At 38.1% G+C, this 26,467-nt stretch overlaps 1 long non-coding RNA gene across 5 annotated transcripts in view; it reads left to right on the forward strand.

Moving 5' to 3' along the window:
* Nucleotides 1–26,467, forward strand: part of LOC140633163 (uncharacterized) — a 241,411-nt gene that overhangs the window by 135,460 nt on the left and 79,484 nt on the right. For 3 of the 5 annotated variants that reach the window (XR_012030769.1, XR_012030775.1, XR_012030766.1), the window contains one exon: nucleotides 5,742–6,182. The exons of the other annotated variants lie outside the window; for them this stretch is intronic. This is a non-coding gene — a long non-coding RNA (uncharacterized lncRNA). Of the gene's footprint in view, nucleotides 1–5,741; nucleotides 6,183–26,467 lie in introns of those variants that run through there. 5 annotated transcript variants of the gene reach the window in all.

Raw genomic sequence — 26,467 nt, forward strand, 5'->3', positions numbered from 1 at the left:
TATGGTGAGAAAAAAAGTGCATTTTGATGAAAATTCAATTAAAAGAACAATTAATTGGGCACTTACTACTCACAAAGCACTTTGCTTGATGATTTTAAAGAGACAAGGATAAATCAAATAGGCTTGGTGCTCTAAAGGAATTTATAATATAAGAGAGTGGGGGTGGATAGGACAGACACAAAATAAACAACAAAAGGATGAGTCTATATTTCCAAAGGAGATTAGATTGAGATAAATGCAGATAACCTGGAGGTAGTATTTGAATTATGTGCTACTGGCTAGCACCAAAAAAATCTGAAAAGAGATAGACCAGGGGATGTTCTCTGAATGACATCTCTACCTTACCCCACCCTCTAAACATGTTTTGCTGCCCCAAAAGAAATTGAAAAACTTTGGTAAATGGTGATTTTCCTTAGTAAATCATATTTAAATGAGACAGCTGTATTTTTGTGCTTCATGCTTTGCCAAATCCTATTTAATTAACCTACTTAGACTTGTTGATTGAGGTTAATTAGACCCTAGGATTGATGTTAATTGCCATTGTAAATGGCCAATGTTATAGGCAGTGCATTTTGGATTTGGTAAAAAAAAAATTGAGATAGAGGTCTATTTTTCTTAGCTTGCTTACTTTTTGTTTTATGCTTCCCTCTTTTTTAGATAAAAGGGCATTCCTCCATCCCTAATTGTATTCTAATTTGTTTTTGTTGTTGGTAGTGGGTGGATGGGTTACTGCAGGAGTTGATTCCATTATCATCAACAATTCCTTAGGAATATAGGCAGCCTTGCTCTCTTGATTCCTCTTTTTCTCTCTCCCTTCTGATTATGCCCCACCCTACATGTGCACACACATATATTCACATGTTTACACACACACATATATCCACACACAAATACATACATGCCCATGTGCACACAGTATATGAATGTGCCTGCGTGTGTGTGTGCACACGCACACACACACATACATACCCTATGGTCCACTCCTGTTTCTCTCCAAGCTTGCATGAGTTTTCATTTTCTTCCTATGGGGAATGAAGGAAATCTTGCTGGCAATTTGATAGAACACTCCATGGAAATAAAAAAAGAATGGAAATGAAGAAAATAAGCAGTTCTTTTTGCAAATTGTGTATTATGTGGTGTTGACAGTGGTGGTGATGGTGTGTGAGAGGGGCAGAAAGGAAGCAAACAGATACAGTGAGAGAGAAAGAAGAAAAGGCAACATGTTCAGAGTTGGAATGTGTGAGGGGAGTGGTGTGTTTCCTATTTATTTCAGAGATGAGTTCAAAATGAGGACAATTTCCTGCCATTTATTTGACTTAATTTTCCCATCACATCTCCTCAGCTTCTAGGTATTTACATGAACTCAGTTCAGCTACAGCTGTCACATGAAAGGTGCTCTCTCCTCAGCACATTGAGTAGATATTTCTACTGTATAAAATGCGGTGCATATTTATACAAGATATATGAAGGTAGACCTTGGCATGCTCTGCAGTGTGCTACTCTGGGAGACTTTTGGATATGCTGCCTATGGGCTTTATGCTCATCCAGTTCCTGTCACTGCTTCCTTCTCTCTTGTTAAGTGATGTTCTCTGTCCCTGAGCTCTGACTCTTGTCCCTTAGCAGATAGGACAGATTCCAGTCCCCTCTCATTTCTCAGTTGAGGTGAGCACATCTGATAGACACATCGATAATGAAGCAGTAGCTAAGATGGCGGAAAAATCTTCATCTAGGGATGCCTGGGTGGTTCAGCAGTTGAGCGTCTGCCTTTGGCTCAGGTCGTGATCCCCGGGGTCCTGGAATCAAGTCCTGCATTCGGCTCCCCACAGGGAGCCTGCTTCTCTGTCTGCCTATGTCTCTGCCTTTCTCTCTCTGTGTCTTTCATGAATAAATAAATAAAATCTTTTAGAAAAAACTTCATCTCTTCTATTTCTCTTATATGTGGATGAGAACTAATGGAATATTATAGTTGTGAGAAAAATGGCAACATGAACTTTCATAAACAGGAAGAAACAAGAAGGTGTGCTTTGATGTCTGTGTATTTATATATTTCTGTCTGGTGAAGGTAGTTTTTATTTTTTTTTTTTACAACTAGATGAGTTTAGAGATAAATATACATCCATGAAATCATCACCATGATCTATGCTATAAATATACTCATCACTTCTGAAAGTTTCTTCCTGCCCTCTTTATTTATTGTTACTATTAATATTGTGATTAATAGTTTTTCTACCTCCTTAGCAAATTTTAAATTATATAATACATTGTTAATTATTGGTACTATGCTGTAGATAGATTTCTAGAACTTCATCTAGCATGACTGAAAGTTTGTATCTTTTCACTAATATCTCCTCATTTTCCCCTCTCTTTGGGCCCTTATAACCACCATTATACTGTCTGCTTCTATGATTTTCGCTATTGTAGTTTCCATAAAAAGTGGTATCATGTACTATTTGTGTCTTGCTTATTTCAGTTAATGTAGTGTCCTATAGGTTCATTCATGTCACAAATGGCAGGATTTCCTTTTTAAAGGCTGAATAATATTCCATTCTGTATATATACCACATTTTCTTTCTCCATTTGTTCATCAGTGAACCTATAGTTTGTTTCCATGTCTTGGCTACTATAACTATGTAATATAAAAAGTTTGGGAAAATAAATGAATCTTAGTATCTCATCTTCTCATTTTATTAACCTCTTTTCTCCCAAAGCCTTTCTGCTCCATGTATGTGCTTTATTAGTTTTAAGATTTTATTTATTTTTAGGAGAGAGAGAGAGGGGGAACATGAGAAGGGGAGGGGCAGAGGGAGAAGCAGATTCCCTGCTGAGCAGGGAGCCTGATAGGGTGCTTGATCCCAGGACCCCCACCCAGATCATGACCTGAGCCAAAGGCAGACGCTTAAATGACTGAGCCACCCAGGTACCCCTTATATGTGCTTTCTTAATGATCGGAAATTCTTCTGATTTTCTGATGAAGATCACTTGGATAATTCTGCATTGGAGTTTATACTACATTTGGCCAAGAGTATACATGCTCTTACCTTATGTTTTTTACTAATGCAGTTGTGTATAATAATAGCATCAATTAAAAATATTTTGAGTATACTACTTAGAATCATGCCAATTTTCCTTTTTCAAATAAATAAGAGAATGACATATAAGACCTCATTTATTTCAGTGTATACTTTACTACAATTTAAGTCTAAAAACAAAATATTTGGCCTCTATTATTTTCTTTGCAAAGTTGCTTCTTAAAATATTAAGAGAAGTGGTGTAAGTATTTTCATATTTATTCCATAAACATTTTTTAATGTCATTATTATATGTTAGGCCCTTTGGTAGGTGCTGGGGATCTGATCTCAGGAAGTTCACAAGTCACAGCAAAGACTATGGTTGGGTCATGACAAACTGCACTGGCAATAGGACAGAGGCTCCAACTCCGGCTTTGGGGAATTGAAAAGCTTCTTGGATATGGTTACTCCCGAGATGATTCGCTAGTAATGAGTTATGAATAAGTCAACTTAGGGGTAGAGGTTTGTTTTTAGAAGACACTGAGGATAATTTTGACCCAAACAATGTATATATTGTTCTTATGTTTTCAGGATTTGCTATAACACGTGTGGTAAAAGTTTAAATTTGTAAGATTAATTTATTTATATTGATATTTTATCTACTTCCCCAAATTGCTTACATGGATGATGGTGATGATGATAATGATAATGATGATAGGTGTGTTAGTGTGTACATTTACATGTCCTAGGAATATCTGAATGAAAATTAAACACCATAGAGTAAGAAGAGGGGATGGCATAAAAATTGTAGATGAAGTTTTTATAATTTAATAGTAAATGTAGCTCTAAATACACCTACGCCAAGGCATAGATTTGCTTTATAGTTCTATTTTCCTGACAAAATAAAACGTGGTAATTCATCAGGTGAAATAGACTTTTTCTTGGTACCAAATTCCAAAAGGAATGTATTGTGTATATTTCTATTTAAGGGACTTTGAGCAATCCCTTTCTGAAATATTTTTTCCATGCGCTTTTAGCAGCACTGAGTAGAGATTTCAAACCTGTATTCTTTGGCAAGTGCCTAGAGGGCAGAGCCTCTGTTGCTAATTGAAGGGACATCCTAATTCATCACACACCAGACACACAGGTGGCAAAGTTGACATTTCCTTGTGAAGGCTAAGGAGCACCAGCTGAATACTTTCTTGTTAGGAAAGCGATTCTCACCCCAGTGTGGAACTGGGTTGGGGCCACATTTTCCTGATATAGCAGCTTTGGATCTGTTAAAACCTGTTGTTCCATGCCATAGATCATGGAACAGATGAATGGGCCTGGATAATGTCAAATGGCAGTTATTACCAGTTGGCTGTCCTGAGCATGGAAGAACTGTGCCATGATTCCTGTGGACTGGTTGATCTTGAGTACTCCTGCCTGTCTACACTGTGAATTAGCTACATAATATATCTCAAAGGAACTAAACTAGCTTCTAGGGTGTAGTTATTCAGTATCTTTAATTTGAACAATGAAGACGGTTTGGCCTAAGTTGTATTTTTGTTTTCACCATCATTTTTACTGAGTTATTCTTTTAGATGGTAATTAGATGTCAGGTCCAATTTTTTTTCTTGAAACCATTTCATGTTCACATTAGTAAAAACATGTTTCTAATCCATCTAAATGCTGATCAAATTATTTAAACATGGAGAAAGTAGGAGGCTGGCTAGAAAATAGTCTCATTTCATGCCATTTAGGATTAAAATTGGATCTGTGAGAAAATTATTCCTGTCCTCTCAAATTGTTAGTTATGTATTATGACCAAGGCTTTGAAGGGGCATCAGTAGTCTACCATCTATATGAAAGTCACACAATTTGACCCATGAGCAATTTCTATCTATAAAATCAAGGCATTATAATAGATCACTTAACATGATGACTTAGCTTTCTGGGGACATGTGGTAGTGGTGGTGGTAGAATGTGAAACAGAGGACACACTGGATGTTAATGGATGCATTTGCTTGTATATCTTATGTGTAAGATAAAAATATTAACATATCTTGCTCTTGCAAAAACATAGGTTATAAGGAGCTTTTATATACATCAATGACTTTTGATTTTCACAGAAATCTATGGAATACAAACAGCAATAAGATTACCCTTGCTTTACATATGATGGAACTGAGAGGAAACTCTGGGAAGTTAAGTGATATATTCATGATCACATGGGAAATATGCAGCAAAATTGGGATTGGAACATGGGCTTTCTGACTCCAAATATAATGTTTTTTTTTTTTTTTTTCACCAAATGTAAACTGCAATTCATTTCAAAGAAAGCTAACATAGAGTTTGGATAAAGTTGAAAGTCAGTTAATAGAAATTATGTAGCCCAATGTTAAATTATGAAATCATTGTGCAATAATCATAAATCCTAGAATTAGCACAAATTTACATTGAACAAAATGAGGAATGTAATAATCAAGTGCCTTACTGTAAAATAAGTGTAATTATATATTGATCTATTTTGCAATGGGGAAAGTATTGTTAAGATGCTCTTAAGTCTTTGGAAATGATGAAAAACTTTAGAGAATAGTTTAGGAATTCTGCTCAATTACAATAACCATTCTTTCTGCTCCAGCAAACATGGTACCCAATGATGTGTTTTTAAAAAAGCAATGCATGCACAGGGATGTGATTGCCATAAAAGACATGGAAATAAGTCTCTTTGGTGGCCTTATATTTTAGATTTTCTGTACTTTCCATTCCAACAACTCTGGGAATGCTTGATGATACCATCGGACTTCAACATCCAGCAAAGCTGTGCCCCAAAGGGACAACGTATGCTCTGTTCTAAAGACATGTGAAACATCCCTGTGCAAATGTGTGATGAGTTGACAGAACAAAACCTCCACCATCTTACCAGAGCCTCCCCCTCCCTACTTCAGACTTCAGTTGTATATCATCTGTGTTCTCAACTGGTGTCAAAAGACCCAGGGCCTTTTATTTGTCTCTCTGGATTGTTGATATACTCTCAGCATCGGAGAAGGGCTTTCTCCCATGTTCTTCCCTGCTCACCCTCCCTACTCCTGCTAAGAAGAGCTGTCACTATTTCAATAACTACAAGCAACAGATCACTATATACTTTAATCCATAAATAAACATTTTCTTCCTTTGAACTTTATTAAATTTAGATGTGTTTTATTCTGAAACAGTCTGGCATCCCTATCATTTAGACATATAAAACTAGCAATTAATTTTGGTCTTTAGGGGTACTGGTGGTCTAGAAACAGTTTATGCCAACAAAAGCAAAGGAAAACCTCAAACATGAAGACATTACATTTAAATAAGAAAATCACAAAGTAGCTCTGCAACTTGTACCTGATGGTGTCCATCAAAACTCCTGGATTATTCAAAGAATTTTGAAGATGGGAATTCTATTTTTTTTAACATTATCCATCTGAGTAAAATAATTCTCTAATGAAAACCTAAAAATTAAGTCATAATTTGGCTAATTATGAAAACATTGATAATTATATACTGGCAAATATCTTCCTATTAATTGTGAATACTTTAAAGATCTGAGCACTTACTAGATACAAAGCATTGTGCCAGATCCTACAAGGAAGTTTTGATAGTTTTGCTTTCAAAGTACGTATAAACTAGTGAAAGAGAAGACACTCAACCAAAACCAATGATCTATTTACTATAATAGCCAGCCTCGTAGACTGGATAAAGTTATTCTCTGAATAACTTCTGAAACTACATCATACAAGACAGTGCAACTTCTGCCTTGGTCTTTGGATTGCTCTCTTTGGAGGGAGCCAGAATTCTGCTAGGTTAATACTTGATCAGCCCTCTGGGAATGCCCAAATGGGAAGCAGTGAGACCTCTACCAGGAGCCAGTGCTAACTTGCCCACCAGGTGAGTGAGCCATGTCCTAAGTGGATCCTCCAGCCCTAGGAAACTTCAAATCCCTGTGATCCTGGTCAACACCATTGTAACCTTTCAAGAGATCTTGAGCCAGAACCAGATGACCTGTTCCTGAATTTCTGACTCATAGAAACTGTGAAAAGCAATCAGTTATTATTTTTCTTTTCAGCAAGCAATTTTTGGGGTGATTTGTTACTGAACAACAGATAGGTAATACACTGAGCAAGCATCTAGTATGTGCCAGGTGCTATTCTGATAGGTCAAATGGTAATAAGATGGACGATGTCTGTCACCCTCCCAGCTTATAATTTATCAAGGAGATAATCAAAGAATAAACATGGGAGAGGACTCAATATGGCTGAGTAGGAAGCACCATTAATCTGTCTCCTCATTTAGACAATGATTGCACACATTAGAATCTGTCTGATGTAACCATTTTTGGAACTCTGGAGCCTGTTGCAGCCTTGGAACTTTGAGAGCAGGACTTGGTTGGTAAATTAAGGTTAATTTAGATCAATTTCAGCTTTTAGCACAGTAGCAGCTACCCATCACTCACCCCTAGCCACATGGCAGGCAGCTGTGCATGTGTTCCTAGAGCATCTTGCACACAGCTCATGGGAGTCAGGGTCAACAAAAACAACCCTGTTCTCCAAATATCTGGGATCTGTGCTCTGATTGTTAATTGCTGCTGCTGATCACAGAGGTTCAGACAAAGAGGCTAGCAGCCATTTTTTTGCACTCCTCTCCTTCCCCCCATTGTTGCAAGCCCTCCTGTGGCTGAAGTGAGTTCCAGGAGGATTTAAAGGGCTAGTCATTTTCTCTTCCCCTTTAATTTTTTGCTTTTTTCCTTTTGGAAGCCTGATATTAAAGAGTAGGAAATTTTAAAAAATTGCATATACAGGAAAAATTAGAAAGTGACTGCATATGCCCAGGGAAAGTTGAAAGACTTGAGGAAACCTTAAGTTTACACTTCAGGCTGATTCTCGGCATAGAGACAGCCTACAACAACAACAACAACACAACAACAACAACGAAACGAAAAGAAAAACAATAAAGAAACCTAGCAAACCCCAGGAGACAGGGGAGAATCTATTTCCAGATTTTCCACATTATTAGATTCAAATGTCTAATGTTCAACAGTAAAAAATCACAAGGCATACAAACAGACTGGAAAGTATGGTCCATACAAAGGAAAAAATATATCAACAGAAAATGTCCCTGAAGGACTGAATGGCAGATATTCTAGACAAAGACTTTAAACAACTATCTTAGAAGTGCTCAAGGAATTAGAAGGTATGTAGGAAATCAAGAAAATAATGTCTGAACAAAATGGAAATATTAATGAACAGATAGAAAGCATAAAAAGAAACCAAAAAGAATTCTGGAGCTGAAATGTGCAATAAGTAAAATGAAAAATTTACTAGAGGAATTCAAAGGCAAATTTGAGCAGGCAAAAGTCAGAATCAGTGAATTTGAAGATAGGACGATGGAAATTACTAAGTCTGAGGAACAGAAAGAAAAAAGGTTGATGAAAAGTGAAAAGAACCTTAAAGACCTGTGGGACACCATTGAGTGGACCAACATCATGGTTGCATCATTGTATGTATCATGGAAGTCTCAAAAAGAGAAGAGAGAGAGAAAGGGACAGAATATTTAGAGAAATAATGGCTGAAAATTTCCTAAATTTGATGAAAGATACTAACATCCAAGAAGCTCAATGGACTCTAGGTAAGATGAACTTAAAGAAACCCACATTATAATCAGACTTTCAAAAGCAAAAGCAGAAAACAGCAAGAAACATTGTCACATACAAGGTATCCACAATAAGATTATTAGCAGATTTCTCATTAGAATCTTTGGAGACCAGAAGACAGTGAAATAGTATAGGCAGAGTGCTAAAAGGAAAAAGAAACTGTGGACCAAAATTCCTATATCTGGTAAAACTACTCTTCAAAAGTGAGGGAGAAATTAAAGACATCCCCAGATAAAGGAAGTTGAGGGAGTTTGTGACAATTAGAGTTGCCCTGAAAAAAGGAGGTTCTATAAACTGAAGTGAAAGGATGCTCTACAGTAGCTTGAAGTTATATGGAGAAATAAAGATCTCAAAAAAGGTAAATATATGCATGATTATAAAAAATACTATTATTGTAGCAACAGTTTATAACAGCTTTTGGTTTTCTACATGATTTAAGAGACTAATAAATTTAAAGCATAAGAACAATTATTAATGTAAAAGCCAGGATTACTGTACTTTGTAACTCCTAATCTTGTTTTCTACATAATTTAAGAGGCTAATACATCTAGAAGAATTATTGGGGGACAGCCCAGGTGGCTCAGAGGTTTAGCACCGCCTTCAGCCCAGGGCCTGATCCTAGAGACCCAGGATTGAGTCCCACATCAGGCTCCCTGCATGGAGCCTGTTTCTCCCTCTGCCTGTGTCTCTGCCTCTCTCTCTCTCTCTCTCTCTCTCTGTCACTCATGAATAAAATAATAAAATCTTAAAAAAAGGGAATTATTGGTTTATGTTTTTAGGCACATGATGCATAAAGATGTAATTTTGGGACATCAACAATGGAACGGATTAGAGACAGAGTGGTAAAGGAGCAGAGTTTTTGTATTATTGAAGTTAAACAGTTCTAAAATTAAATGAGAGTTTTACAACTTTAAGATGTTAAAAGTAATCCCCATGGTAACTACAAGGAAAACAGCTATAGAATATATGCAAGAGGAAATGAGAAAGGAATTTAAACATTTCACTATAAAAAATCAACTAGATACAAGACAAATGCAGGGAATGAGGGACAAAAAAAGCTTTAAGGTATATAGAAAATGAAAACAACAAATGAAGGTACCTATCACTAACTACTTAAATATAAATAAATTAAACTCTCTAATCAAAAGACAAAAGTGGGCAAAATGGATAAAAATACATGATCCAACTATATGCTGACTATAAAAGATCCAAAGACATAAAAAAATTGAAAGTGAAACGGTGAAAAAAGAGATTCCCTGCAAATAGTAAGCAAAAGAGAGTAGAGGTTGCTATACTGATATCAGGCAAAATAGACTTTAAATAAAAAAAGATTACAAGAGACAAAACACAGTATGTTAATAAAAGATTCAATACAGCAAGAGGCTATAACAAATATAAACATTAAACACTTAATGACAGACTGTAGAAATGTCTGAAGCAAAAACTGACAGAACTGATGGGAGAAATAGACAGTTTTATAATAATAGTTGGTGATTTCAATATTCTACTCAATAGTAGATATAGCAATCAGACAGATGAAAAGTAAGGAAATAGAGGACTTAAAAACATAATAAACCAACTAAATCTAACAGCTATGCACAGAATGCTACATAGCAAAAATAGAGTACACATTCTTCTCTGATGTACATGGACATTTTCTAGGATAGGTATTATGTTAGGCCATCAATTAAATCTCAATAGATTTACAAAGATAGATACAGAAAGTGTATCTGATCACAAGATGAAGTTGGAAATCGTAATAAAAATAAACCTGGAAAATTCACAAAACTTGGAAGTAACACATTTTCAAATAACCAATGGTTAAAAGAAGAAAAGGGTAATTAAATAATACTTAGGGATAGAATGAAAACAAAAACACAACATACCAAAACTTATGTGACACAGCAAAAGCAGTGCCAAGGGGGAAATTTATAGCTTTAACACTTGAATTAAAAAACAAAGATCTCAAATCAACAACCTAACTTTATAACTTAAGGAACTAGGAAAAGAAGAACAAACTAAACCCAAAGCTGGTAGAAGGAGGAAATGATAAACATTAGAGTAGAGATAAACAAAATAGAAAATAGAAAATAACAGAGAAAATCAGTAAAACAAAAAGTTGGTTCTTTGAAAAGGCCAACAAAATTGGCAAATCTTCAGCTATATGTACAAAAAAAAAGACTCAAATTACTAAAATCAGAAATGAAAGTGGGACATTTTTACTGATTCTACAGATATAAAAATGAATATAAGAGAGTATAATGAACAATTGTATGATGACCTAGTTGAAGGGGCAAATTCCTAGAAATGCAAAACCCACCAAGACACAAAGAAATAGCAAATCTGAATAGACCTATAACTAGTAAGGATATTGAATCAGTAATTAGAAATCTCCCAACAAAGACAGCCATGGATCTGAGCTTCACTGGTGAACTCTACCAAATATTTAAAGAATTAACACCAACCCTCCTCAAACTTTTCTCGAATTTAAAGAGGAAGGAACAATTTGTTAACTCATTCTATGAAGCCAGCATTGGCCTGGTACCAAAGCCAGATACTACAAAAAAGAAAACTACAGACCATTCGTACAAAATATTTCAAGCAAAATACTAGTAAAAATTTTCAACAAAATACTAGTAAACAGAATTTAGCAGCATATTAAATAGGTGATATACCATGACCACATGAGATTTATTCCTGGAATGCAAGAATGATTCAACATCTATAAACCGATAACGTAATTCACCATATCAACAGAATGAAGGGAAAAAAACCCACAGCATCATCTTACTACAGAAAAATCATTTGACAAAATTCACTACCCTTTCATGATAAACACTCAACAAATAAGGAATAGAAGGAAACTACCTCCATATAATAAAAGCCATATATGAAAAACCCGTAGTGAATATCATACTCAATGGTGAAAGACTAAAAGCATGTCTTCCAAGATTGGGAACAAAGCAAGAATTCCCATTTTTATCACTTCTATTCAACATAGTACTAGAATTTCTAGCTAGAGCAATTACACAAATAAAATAAATAAAAAACATCCAAATTGGAAAGAGAAGAGTAAAATTATCTTTATTTGCAGACCTATAATTTTATATGTAGAAACCCCTAAAGCTATTAGAACTAACAAATGAATTCAGCAAAGTAGAATGACACAAACTCACCTTGCCCAAATCAGTTATATTTCTATACACAATGAATAATCTGAAAAAGAAAATTATAAAACCAACTCCATTTATAATAGCTTCAGAGAGAAGAAAACACTCAGGAATTAACTTAACCAAAGGGGTAAAATACTTGTATAACGAAATCTACAAAACATTACTGACAGAAATAAAAGATGTAAATAAAAACACATTTCATGTTCATAGATTGGAAGATAATATTAGAATGTCAACATTACACAAAGCAATCTATAGATTCAATACAATTCCTATCAAAATCCCAATGACATTTTTTTTTGCTGAAATAGAAAAACTCATCTTAAAATTCATAGGGAATCTCAAGGGATCCCAAATAGCCAAAACAATCTTGATAGAGAAGAACAAAACCGGAGAGCTCATACTTCCTGATTTCAAAACTTATTGCAAAACTACAGCAATCAAAATAGTGCTGCATTAGCATAAAGACAGACATATAGACCAATGGAATAGAATAGAGAGCCAAGAAATAAACTCTTACATACGGTCAAATATTTTTTGACAATGGTGCTAAAACCAATCAGTGAGGGAAGAACAGTCATGTTAATGATTGGTACTTGGAAAACTAAATATCCATGTGCAAAAGAATGAAATTGCATGCCTACCTTATACCATATAAAAAATTAACTCAGAGTGGATAAGGACCTAAATATAAGACCCAAAACAAGAAAACGTAGGACAAAAGCTTTATAACATTGGATTTGGCAATGATTTCTTAGATATGATGTTAAAGGCCCAGATAGAAAAAGAAAAAGTAGACCAACTGGACTTTATAAAAATTAAAAACTATAAGACACTATCCATATCCAGCACTATTAAAAGGCAAACCACAGAATGGGAGAAAATACTTATAAATCATATATCTGATAAGGGATTAATATCCAGATTATATACAGAACTGCTGAAGCTCAGCAACATAAAGTAAACAACCAGAATTTAAAATGGGCAAAGGATTTCAATAAATATTTCTTTGTATGAATGGCCAATAGCACAAGAAAAGATGCTCAACATCACTATCATTACAGAAATGTAAAAAACAAGATACTATCTCACACTCACTGGGATGACTATTATCAAAACAAACAGAAAACAGATGTTGGCAAGTATGTGGAGAAATTGGAACCTTTGTGAATTGTTGGTGGGAATGTAAAATGGTACAGCTGCTGCAGAAAACAGTACGTTTTCCTCAAAAAATTAAAAATGGAATTGCTATATGATCCAGCATTCCCACTTCTGGATATATAACCAAAATAATTGAAAGCAGGATATTGAAGAGATATTTGTACATTCATGATCATCACAGCATTATTCACAGTAGCAACTCAAGTCCATTGACAGATGAATGGGTAAACAAAATGAATGGATGTATGTATATACAATGGAATATGATTCCAGCTTTTAAAAAGGAAGGAAATTGTGATGTACGCAACAACACGGATGAACCTTGAAGACATGATGTTAAGTGAATAAGTCAGTCACGAAAAGACAAATACTGTGTGATTGCCCTTTCATGAGGTACTTAGAGTAGTCAAAATCACAATGTACATAGTATAATGGTGGCTGACATAGACTGGTTGGGGAGGGGGTAAAGGAGAATTATTGTTCCATAGGGTTTCAGTTTTAAAAGATGAAAAAAGTTATGGAATGGATGGTAGTGATTGTTGCACATGTGAATGGATTTAATAACCAGTGAACTGTGCACTTAAAAATGGTGAAAATGGGATTTCTGGGTGGTACAGCGGTTTGGCGCCTGCCTTTGGCCCAGGGCGCGATCCTGGAGACCCGGGATCGAATCCCACGTTGGGCTCCCGGTGCGTGGAGCCTGCTTCTCCCTCTGCCTGTGTCTCTGCCTCTCTCTCTCTCTCTCTCTGTGACTATCATAAATAAATAAAAATTTTTTAAAAATGGTGAAAATGGTAAATTGTATGTGTATTTTACCACAATAAAAAAAGCAAAGCGAAGAATAGAATAAATATGATGGAGCCATACATAATATTTTGATCAACAATGAAGACTAAATATGAGACATTTCAAGTGAACTGTAGTTATAAGCTATAGGAGTCAAGAGAAAGTGAAGATAACTACACAAGGTAGGCGACATTAGTATCCCTACTTTACAGACGAGAAAATAGAGACTTGCAGACTTTAAATACTGCACCTCTCCACCCCCTAAGCAATATCTGAACCAGTGAATAGATGAAAGGATTAGATCCAGGAAGTCTGAATCTAGAGACTGTGACTAACAACTACCCTATCTTGTCTTTGAAAAAAATGTTAGACTTACTGAAGCCTGGATTCTAGCAACCTTTCAGTCCTTATTAATTTGTTTAAGTTGTAGCCAATATAAACTGTTATTCATTATCCAGTTTGGGGGTGTAGACCTAGTATCTACATTGCTGAACTCTTGTTTCACTGTGTGGTGGGGACAAAATGCTATAGTCATTGCCTTGGAACACACCAGTAGTTGACTTAAACCTGGGCTACTTCTTTTTTTTTTTTTTAAAGATTTTATTTATTTATTCATAGACATACAGAGAGAGAGGCAGAGACACAGGCAGAGGGAGAGGAAGAAGCAGGCTCCTTGCAGGGAGCCCGATGTGGGACTCCATCCCAGGTCTCCAGGATGACACCCCAGGCTGCAGGCGGCGCCAAACCCCAGCGCCACCGGGGCTGCCCTGGGCTACTTCTTTTAGTTCTATACAGCACACCTGTACTTCTACAAATAATTAAAAAGAGACACAAGTATTGTGATGGCAGTTACAGTGTAGCAGTGTTTATACACAGAGTACATGTGATATGGTGATATGTAGAAGCACAGACTGGGGAGTCAGTCACATCTCTACATCTCTGACTTTTAGCCATCTAGCCATCACTCTGCCTTTTTTTTTTTTTTTTTTTTTTTTGATTGTGTGATGCTGGGAAAGTCGCCTTTCTGACCCATGCAGAAGCTCACATTACCTGCTGTCCCTCATTCCCAGATGACTGAATAAGATAATGATGTGGAAGCTTTAAGAAAACCAAGAACCTGGGCTTGGTACTTAATTCCCTGTTAAAAAGATCCTCTGTGAAAAGGAAAAATACCTTTTTCACTGGGTTGTTTGGAGGATTCTACAGATATTATCTGTGAAATGCAGTGGGCGAAATAAACATTAGCTCCACATAGACCATCGAATATTATACAAATGTAAGGTAGTATTATTTTTATTTTTCTTGGTTGTATATCACAATTCTCTGAAGAACACCAAAATTTCCAGGCTGAACTGGGAAAGCTCTGGAATACCACAGTATGGCTTGTCTAGTGTTTTCTTTCCACCAACTTGTTTTGAAAGCAGAAGTACTGGAAATATTGCATAAAACCCCAGGCTGGCTAGATTTCAAGTCCTATTTCAAGACCAGAGTGGTTTGGATTGGTTTGAATAAGGGTCTGAATATTTGGATGTGGAGACAAAACTGAACCTCAGCAAACTGAGAAATGACAAACAAACTGAAAAATTTCAAATTTTCATAGCTTAGGGGCTATGGGCAAATGTCCATTAGCAACGAGGATGCAATTATCAAGCTTGTTTTAGACAATGTCCAAAAGGCCAGTTTTTGTTTTCACTTGCTCTCTTCTGAAGTAAAATTTCTGCTTGCCTAGGACCTGGCAGCAACAGTAATCAGAAGTATAACCTATTTGGTCAGTTTTCAAGCAAAATTTTGCTTGAAAATTATTTGGTAATAACTAATTTGTGTTCACTTTATAGTTTTATATATTATTCTTATATATTGTTATGTATAATTTTATATTTATTGAATATTATATATTCAAAAGTTATATCAATAATAATTACAATGCATCATTACACTAATTATATGTAATTATTATATTAATTAATTAATAATTAGAATAATCATAATTATGTTGTAAAACTTTCATTGAGTCGCTTTTCTGTATCAGACAATGTTGAACACTGAGGTTAGAGGTGAAGAGGGCATGAGCCCTGGGCTCAGGGATCTTGTCCCTTGTTGGAGAGGCAGACAAGTTGGCAGTCAGTAGTGTTACAGCGTGATGTATGTCGTGTAGATGCCATTGAGTACTGCCCCCATGATGAGGAAAGGCTTTTATTCTATACCAGTGATGTGTCATGAACTGTTCAATGCATATTCTCTGTGCTATTGCCAATTACTGCACCATAATTCTGCGTGTATTTTACAGATCTGGAAACTGAGGCTCAGAAATATGTGACAAAACTGGCATGTGTATGTCTGTCTGTCTACAACTTTTCCTACGTACTGTGTTGCAAATGTGTTCTTGTGTATCCATGGCTTCCTCTTTATCTGGAAACCAAGAAAAGGCTGGTCTGCTCATTTGGAAGACTCATAAAAGGCTTGGAAAAGAGTTTTGATTCCTCTTGCACAAAGTGATGCACTTGTGGGGACAAAGGGGAAAAGGCAGGGAGGGGTTCCATTTATCCCTGGCAGGAGAAGCACCAGTTTCTCCAGCTGCTGCAGTGTATGCAGGAAGGGCAGCTTGTGCATCAGTGGCCACCTCTGTCCTGCTCAGAGAGCTCACAGGAGAGTAACATGTTACATGGTCCCATGAATTTTTAATAACTTGGGCTTGAAAAGTAGTTTCAGAAGGTGAGCAAAATAGTAAGTTAATTGAGCACTGCTGCTCAGGCTTCCTCTCCCAATGTAGTTTTCAAGGAAATATGGCTGAAATATCAGCTGTCAGATGATGAATATTTTAAAGAAAATTCTATTACGCACCCAAGGTTCACTCAGCTCAGTAATGAGAGTAATGAGGACAGTTACCTTTAGGGAAAGGAAGTGAGATCACTCTTGCCACTTACTGGGGGCTGGTTTGACAGGCATCTGCTCTGAGCACAGGGCTATGTCTGGGGAAATCACAGCTGCTTGTCGTAACCTCACCTGGTAGGAAAAACTCTACCTTACAATGGTTTTACACTCTATCTGTGGCAGAGAGCTGGCTGCAAACTATTTTTATTCCCTTGGCTGATCGTTGAGGTAGAATCCATCACTTGATGAATATTCAATGGATGAAGTTAAAAAAAAAAAAAATCTCTGCTCTCCTGCAAAGCCCTATGTGGCCCAAACAGAAAGAAATCACAAAGGCAAGAGAGGAGAAGCTGGGCACATCCCCTTCTTCCTCAATATGAATGCTTTCCACAGATGCCAGGAAAGGTCTGACCTTGGAAAAGGCAAAGGCAAAGGAATAAGTTTTCAAATTATTTCAGAGACATAGCCAGAGAGAAAAGAATATAGTCTTGAAATTAAGAGAATATGAAAAGTGAGCCATGCGTATCCCCATTACTGTTGCTACCTCTGATTAAATATAGGCTGTTTGGCTTTTTCCTTGAGTTTGGAATGGAGGTTTGGGCACCAAAGGGAGAAGAAGAACCACGTTATGCTGCTACAAGGAAAGTAGCCCTGATGGGGCCTGTCAGATGGGTGTCAGATGGGTGTCAGATGGCCTGTCAGTAGCCCTGATGGGGTGTCAGTGACACCAACTGTACTGCCTGGGGTTGGTAAATAGCACATAACACATTTTTTACAAAGGGGAAAAATAGAAAATAATTTTTTTCTCCAAGGGCTTTATTATGAAGTCAGTTTTGCTAGTTGTGCAACTATTACTTGTCAAGTTAGAATGGAAATCAGTGGTCCATTCTTGTCCATGCTGTTGGAGCAAGATCGGCTGACTGGTATGTCACAGTGACTATAACCTACCCCAGGCAGCAGGGTAGGATAGGCGCCATCTGTTTCTGTCATCATCCAGCCTGTGCTCCTTCCTTGCTCCCCACTGTGCTGCTTCTCTCATCTCCCATGCCCTACTCATGGGGCATGGTTCCCTGGGTATCCTGAAACCACTGCTTTTTGCCATTGCAGTTCCTACACTTCTGAGTTACTACCAGTGACACTTTGCTTGTTGTGAGAGCATCATTTAAAAAAATCTGAGAAAAAAACATTAAAAAAAAAATCCGAGAAGTCAGACACTCATTGTGGAAGAGTATAGAATATTCTTTTTAAAATTATTTTTAAAATGTTAATTTCAGTATAGTTAAGATACAGCATAGTTAAGATACAACATTCAGTATAGTTAAGATACATCAGTTTCAGATGTACGATGTAGTGATTTCAACAATTCTAGGACATTCTTTTTTTAGAGAGAGATAGAGAGAAAGCAAGAGCAAGTGCTGGGGGTGGGGGGGAGAGTGAGAGAATCTTAAGTAGACTTCATGTCCGGTGTGGAGCCTGATGCAGGGCTTAATCTCACAACCCCTGAGATCATGACCTGGGCGGAAATCAAGAGTTGGTTGCTTAACCAACTAAGCCCTCCAGGTGCCCCTAGAATATTTTTAATAATAAAAAAAAAATAAAATGGACACTATACTGTCTAGATACCTGGTACTTATTAGGCATAGTGTGGCTTGTTTAATCCTCTCTGGAACCCACTGGTATATATATCATTTTCTTCATTTTACAAATAAGGCAAATGGGGCTCAAATAAGGTGTATGATCAAAATCACACAGTTTTAAGTGGAGCAGCTGGGGTAACCCAGATGAGTATAATCACACAATCTGTGTTCCCCTTTTTTCTCTCTCTGGAAAGACATGGAATGGGAGAAGGTAGACTGGCTTTAGGGCTGGGGGATGCTTGTCAGGACTTCTCTCAACCTTTTACAGTTAGTTGGGGAGGTTAGAGGAAGTCCTTTCTATTATGTCTCTGCCTTGTTGCATCTTGGTCTTGGGCAGTCATAGCTTGGCTCCAGGCAACCATTTGTGGAAGCTTGGGTGGCCAAGCACACTCAGGGAACAGGAAAGGGGTAGTGCATGAGTAAGTCAACCTGAAATCTATGCCCACCCAGAAACAGGACTGCAGTGGGGATGGCCAGGAAGCTTGGGCAGATCCTGGCATGTAAAAGCTGGAACGGGAATGCTGAATGGTGGAAAAATGCACGCATTTGGTTCCAAACTTTGAGTATGGCAATTTAAAAATAGAAACATAGAGGTCTAGATTTCATCTAAAATACTTAATGTAGTTTTTCCAGCCCTGTAAAAATAGTTCTGGGTTTGTGATACAGTGAAATAATGCCTAATGGTAGGGTTGTGTAACTCAATTGTGGAGAGCAAAGCAGATTTTTTTGTTGTTGTTGCCATCGTGATCCTATCCTAATTAGTGTCTGCTGGTGCAGATTCCAAAATGCAGAATGTTCTAGGCCATCTCAGTAGTAATTACTGGTATTTATTGAGCAGCTGCTATATGCAGGCATTTCATGTGTTTCATTTCTACTTAAGACATAAAACAATTCTAAAAAGTGACTACTATTCCCCCCACTTTCAGAAAAGGGAACTGAAACTCTAAAATGTTGACTGCTTTGCCAAAGACAACACAGCTAGTAAGCAATGAGACAGAGATTTGAGCCCCAACTGGATGCTCAACTTTCTGATCTCTTCACTAAGACCAGGGATGCTTCTTTGTAGCATTCTGTATTATTTTACCCTATGTGTAAAAATGGCAGCACCCTGTCCAACTCATAAGGAAACTCTCCATTGGTTAGATTTGTTTTTACCACAGGGTTCTCCTTTTATACCCTCATCGCCTCCAAGGGTGTTCAAGGTCCTTCTCATTCAGGAGACTGACATATGTCAGTTGTGCATAGGTGGTTGGGGTTTCTGTGCTTAAAGACAGTTTTCCTTTGAGTTCTTCTACCATGCTCCCAGTCCTCATGCAAGAAGGCTTTCATCAGTCTCACCTCTGGATTCTAGGGCTCCTTTTGAATCCTTCTTCCCCACTCCCAGCCATGTCTTCTCTAGTACTGCAGGGGACATATGGTTCTTCAAATATAATGCAGAGGATCTTGCCTCCAATTTAGATCACATTTTTAATAATAATCTCATGTATTGGGGAAGAGAAACTGGCCCCAGAAGTCCAAGGGAGAGAGAAGGGGAAAGCAAGCAGATGCTACGTCCAGATAAACTGCCTTGGAACTGACTAGTCATTCTGCAGTCAGAGACCTAGCCAAGTATTCTTCCAAGGGGGCTGTTTTTTAAGGTAATAACCTCAACTGTGACCAGCAAATGAGATACAGAGCCCCTCCACACAATGAGTGACCTTCAGGCTGAAGTGTATTTAGCTTCATAGTGTATCTGTCCCTCTACAGTTTTTAGCTTCATTTTGGTAAAGAACCACTGAGTTGGAGGTGTTAGGGGTGGCTACTCCCTCACATCTTCTCTATCAGGTTTTTTTTTAAATTAAAAAAAAAATTTTAAAAAATATTTTTTAATTTATTCACAAGAGACAGAGAGAGAGAGAGGCACAGACATAGGCAGAGGGAGAAGCAGGCTCCCTGAGGGGAGCCCAATGTCAGACTCAATCTCTGGACCCCGGGATCATGCCCTGAGCCAAAGGCAGGCGCTCCACCACTGAGCCACCCAGGTGGCCCTCTCAATCAGGTTATAATGAACTGACACTTCCATACAAACATTTATTAGCCAAATACTCATCCCAAGTAGGCACAAAACAGTTTGTAAACCTGTTCTGCAACTCAGTGAAGGCCCAATGCCTGGCCTTTTAGAGATTCCAACCACAAAGGGTCTGTCAAGCAGCCTTGAGGTGGATTCTGTGCCTTCTACTGAGCATCAAGCCCTGGGCCACACCTTACACTGACCTTGTCTGGCCTCAGATGTATTCCTTAGGGGCACCTTGTGCAGGCCCTGTGCTTGGCTCTGCCCACTTTATACAAGGAGAAAAGTGTTTCTAAACATTTTTAGTGAATCCAAGTACCCTGAATATTTTTAATTTTACCAATGAAAGACAATTTCTAATATTCATCAGTTACTTAAAAGTCACTAGTTTTACCAATGAAACCCAGTTTTGGTACCCTGTATGCTCTTTCACAAAATGTTAGTTCTTAAAAAATATTTAAAACTTTGTTTAGTATGATTTAAATTGTGATTAAGAAAAGCACATAATATTACATTTACCCTCCTAACCATTCTTAAGTTTACAGTTCAGTGTCGATAGCACTTTCACATTGTTGTGTAATCATCATCAACATCTATCTCTCAACTCTTCATCTTACAAAACTGAAACTCTGAACCATTAGGAACAATGTACTGTTTCCCTCCTCCCCTAGCCCAGTATGCATTTTTTCCTTACCTATAATAGTTACTCATTTAAAAGAGGTAGAAAAGTAAGAGAGAGCACAGACTTTGAAATAAAAAAAAGACTCTGTTTTCCCAGTTCTAGCAATTGAATATTTTCTTTCTCCAATGAGGGAATCTTGCACAAACCCACCATCCTTCATTCTTGAAACTACAAAAGTTCCATATTGACCTTTCAAGAATGTTGTGTGGTTCCAATGGGAAAACACAACTGAAAGTGTGTGTATGTCTTTTTTACAAGGGTATTACCATTTACCGACCAGTGGTTTTCCCAGGGAGGAGAAGATAGGATTTCTTGATCATGATTTGCATCCAGATAATGCGTGTCTCTCAGGCACCTAGAATTCCTCCAAGTTACACGAAGTGGAGGACAGGCTCTTCCTAGGGCCTATGAGGCAGAAGCCCCATCCTTCGTTCTTCCTTCTTTCTTGAGTCTGATCCAGCCCTTTGAGGTAGGGAAGAAGAGGAAAAGAAAGCAGGAGGTGGCAGGAGGTAGGTGGAGACAATTCTTTTCTCTTTAGCTTTTGAGATAACTGATCAAATTGCCACCTAAGTCTATTTCTACTGCTCAGCACTTAACTGCTTCATCTTACTCACCAATTAATGGTTCTAATCAGTGACTTAAGGTTGCATCAGAACAAATGACTGAAACCTGAGTTCTGGGCCGTGCTTGGCAGGCTGCAGGCTTACATTGAGTTCTGCTTGCAGGAACTTTGTTTTTAATTAATGCAGTCACCAGTTTTTCATCCCAAAGTGTCACACACAGAAAATCAAAGAAGCTCTTGTATAAATAATAAGAAAAAAAGGTTCTGTCTATTAGTAATGGAAAGCATTTTCAAGGAGAGCTCTATAGAGCTCTGATAGGCTTGGCACTTCCTTCAGGTAAAATCTCTCAAAAGTCATAACATAAATTATAGATTTGTTCAAGTCTTTTTATGATAGGATATTAAGAGTCTCATTTTAATAGTGTCTTAAGGAAAAAGGAAAAAAATATAAGAACCTCTTATCTAGGTTATAACATGAATCCTGATTCAACTAAAATGTAAAAAACTTTTAGCTTTTTTTTTTTTTTATTGGTTTTTGTTTTAGTTTAGTTACAGGCTTGAAAAGGATTCTGTGAGAAAGATTATTCTAGGGATTTGTTTTTGTTCTCTCACCAGTTTCTCTGGAAAACTTGATCAGGGAGGAGTAAAGGATGATTTTGTTTCATTTGACCTGTCAGATCTGAATCCTCCGCCGGAGACAGGATAGAATTGCTGGATATCCTCCAGCAGTTTGCCATATTGAGTATTAACTGTCAGTCACGGGGATGGAGAACTATGAGCTCAGTCCCCTTTGGGGCTGGTTTGTTTCCTTTGGGTTTGTTGTGTTAAACCTACTGAAATGTGCTAGCTAGAGCATGCCATCTTTAACTCCCGTTCTCCCTGTGAATGTGTCTCTAGGACTTGCTAAGAGAACTCAAGCTGATATTCATTTCAATCAACACATTGCCTGAGTGCTACTTGCTATTTATGTTTTTATTCTTCCTGAAGAGGTTTCTTTAGATATTCTACCCCCCCACCCCCACCCTCTACTGCCCCTATCTCACCTGTGACTCCTCTCTTGCTTTAGCAGATTCTGGAGTAGACTTGAAGCAAAGAGGATAGAATGGCAGGCAGTCAGGACACAAACCCACTGGAATCCATTCTCTGCTTGCAGTGCTGTGTTTTGATATACGTATCCCATTTGCTCATCACAGCCACCACATGAGATTGGCTGGGAGGTATTTTTTTTTTTTTTTTTTGCTATCCCAGCCATTATGGATTGAATGTTTGTGTCCCCTCCTCCCAATTCATATGTTGAACCCCCTCCTCCCCAATGTGATGGTATTGGGAGGTAATGAGGATTAGATGAGGTCATAAGGATGGAGCCCTCATGAATGGATTAATGCCCTAATGAAAGTCACAAGACAGCTTGCTTCCCATCTGTGCTCTCCACCATGGGAGGGTACAATGAGAAGTCAGCAGTCTGTAGCCTGGAAAAGAGTTCTCCCCAGAACCGGACTATGCTGGCACTCTGATTTCAGGCCTGCAGCATCTGGAAGGAACTATGAAAAGTAAATTTATGTTTACATAAGCTACCCTGTTTATAGTATTTTGTTATAGCAACCTGAGCTAAAACACCAAATTTACAGATGGAGAAGTCACTGAAGGTCACATGGCCAGCATATGGCAAGCCAAGCTTTGAATGAGGAGAGATTTCTGAGTCTTAATTTAGGGTTCCTTTCATGACATGACACTCTCTCTTGAAAACTGGTGTTAGATGATCTGAGGAACAAAGGATTAATGTGAAATCAAAAGATCCCGCTAGAATGCAGATGTTGTGACTTACTACTATCACCTGGGCATTGAAACGCTCTGAGCCCTTATCCCTTTTTCCGTCATGTCGGGCTACACCATTCCTCCTGCCTAGGATTATTGGAGGAATTAAGAAATGCACAGAAACAGGCTTGTAAAGATACCCCTGTCCCTCTAAAACACACCTCACAAGGCTATTAAAAATATCGAAGTCAGCTGCATTTGGCATCTGAAAAGTTTATTAATTAAGTAAGCACTTTAAAAAAAAGATTTGAGATCCCTGGGTGGCCCAGTGGTTTAGCGCCTGCCTTTGGCCCAGGGCGCGATCCTGGAGACCCGGGATCGAATCCCACGTCAGGCTCCCGGTACATGGAGCCTGCTTCTCCCTCTGCCTGTGTCTCTGCCTCTCTCTCTCTCACTGTGTGCCTATCATAAATAAATTAAAAAAAAAAGATTTTATTTCTTTATTCAGGAGAGATATAGAGAGGTGGAGACACAGGCAGAGGGAGAAGCAGGCACCCTTTGGGAGCCCGATGTGGGACTCGATCCCAGGACCCTGGGATCAGGCCCTGAGCCAAAGGCAGATGCTCAAGCACTGACTCACCTAGGGGTGGGTGCCCTAATTAAGCTCGTTCTATATAAGAGAGTGATCCAGAAGGATAGGTTGGGGAGAAATCTGGGTGCTAGAGCTCTGGAAATGCTGTTGCCTTGGTCTTTATCATTATAACAATGACAAAAGAACAGAACTTTAAAGTTAACTAGAAAACTTCCCATGATACCCTTTGTTTGTAAATTAAGGAGTGGGATAATTAACGAAAAAAATCACAACTTCTTTCTTAGAATGTGAATTCACTGATTTATCAACAAATACTTAGTGATTATGCAATATATACCAGTCACTGTTCCAGGAACAAGTTGCAAGCAGGGCAGGTTGAGTTCCTTTTTTTCCTAGGTCTTACATTCTAGTGAGGAAACAGAGATAATAAAGAAATAATGCACAAGAAATCACTAGTGTTTCGATGAGAACAAAACAGGGAGTAGCCAGCTAGAATAACTGGAAAGCTTCTATAGATTGGAAGGTGAGGGAAATCTTTTGTGAGGAGGTGTTGTTTGCACCTCATTCTGGACGATCAGGAGCCAGGCACTCAAGGAATGGAGAAGAGCATGGCAGCTGGAGGAGCCAGGCAGACACCTTGGTTATCTGTGTCAGTGGAGAGAGATGTTGAAACGAGTATTCTAAACCTGTGGGTAATTCAAAAGTAGTAAATGTTTGTCCTTGAATATATAATTAGAGGCACACATCCAGGAGGCAAATGCATTCCTACGTATGAGACAGCCAAACTTGTATCTCGGAAGCTCAGATTTGTCTCCAGGTCCTCATCCTACTTGGGAAAACAAAGTTGTGGATGTCTGCAAATATACACTGTTGTGCACCAAGTACAATCACAGTCCCTGCTGAGTGAAGACTTGCGAGATATGATTTAGTGAACAATCTTACTGAGGCGGGGGGGAATTATTTTCTGTGTTTAGAAATTGGGAACAGAGAGGAGCTGAGAAAGTAGCTTGGCTTTCATGAGGACTCAAGTTTAGCTGTAGCAATGGGCAAGCAAAATTTGGGGCCAATGAGTTAAGTTTGGCTGATGCAGGGGATTTTCCAAAGGACTAGAGAAATGGCCATACTAACAAGGAAGGGGATATGGATGGAGGACATCTGAGAGTGAGCTGAGGCATTTGGATTTCATGGGATAGGCAGTGGAGAGCCTTGGAAGTACTTAGAAATGTATTTGATGTAGCAGGGTCACTTATACATGTCCATCTCTCTGGAGAAGGATGCCTAGAGTGCTTGTTCCCTTCCCTCCTACCCTTATCATGCCCTCCATCCCTCCTACACTAGTCTTCCCAGTATGCCCAGTTTGGAAGGCTAGGCTCATACCTTATGTGTCTGGTTCAATATGCTCCTTCTTCCAGATATAATCAAACTCCCCTGAGTGCAGAGGTTTATAATGTGGAAGTTGCCATGACAACAGCATAGCAGAAATACCCCAAAGAATTTAAACCAGCCATGCCCAGAACAAACTAGTATCCATAAATTAGTGGAAATTAGGGACAAATCTCATTCTCAGGTCAGTCTTGAAAGGTAAACAGGAGTTCCCATCTGATGAAATACAAACAAAGGATCAGAAGCTAGGCTAGCACTGGGCATCTGGTGGATGCTGGTCAGGAATTTGGTTGCCTTATTTATTCCCTTCCAAAAGTAAAAGTGCTCTCTGATGAAATTCCTCACTTCAAAGCTTTTACTGTTTCCTCATTTCTATACTGCCTTGTACTTGTATACGCTTCCTCTCTTTATTAATTTGTCATCCTGCAATTTTTCCTGGGATGAAATTCAGTCCTACTAAATTTTCAGAGCCCCTCCAATCTCATGCAGAGATCAGGAAGGGTTACTGGGCCTTCTAACTCCACCTCTCTATCTGTTCTTCTCTTAGAAATGTAATTAAGGCTCAAATTTAAAATTTGGAAAGAAAAAATAATTATTGTAGCTATAGTTATCACTTTGTAAATCTTTTCTCCCTCTCCTTCTCTGTCATTTATTCATAAAAATAAGCAGCTTGCTTTTGAAATTCTTTTGTCTTGGTGATTCTTTTCAGGAATTTGGAGGATGGTTCTTAAAAGGGTAAAAAATGACACAGCTAAATTCCAATTATTTTGCCCTGTAACTGTAGATGATCCCTGATTCTTTATAAGGGGGAAGATGCAATTTATGAAGGTTGCTGCAGTTTTTTTTAGTAGTGTTCAGGGGGTAAATGCATGCCTATGCCCTAAGTCTTAGCACTAATACTGACTAGTATATCTATATGATTGTACTAAAGCAACTTATACTATACAAATGGCTACCAAAAGGAACATATGCTTGACTACTGCTAATCTGAAAGAAAAGTAATCTCAAGTGAATTATATTCTATCAGGAAAGCATCTAAAGATATCATGTAAGGGGGAATCCCTGGGTGGCTCAGCGGTTTGGTGCCTGCCTTTGGCCCAGGGCGCGATCCTGGAGTCCCGGGATCCAGTCCTGCA

This window comes from Canis lupus, chromosome 5 (assembly GCF_048164855.1).
Source record: "Canis lupus baileyi chromosome 5, mCanLup2.hap1, whole genome shotgun sequence".
NCBI lineage: Eukaryota > Metazoa > Chordata > Mammalia > Carnivora > Canidae > Canis > Canis lupus.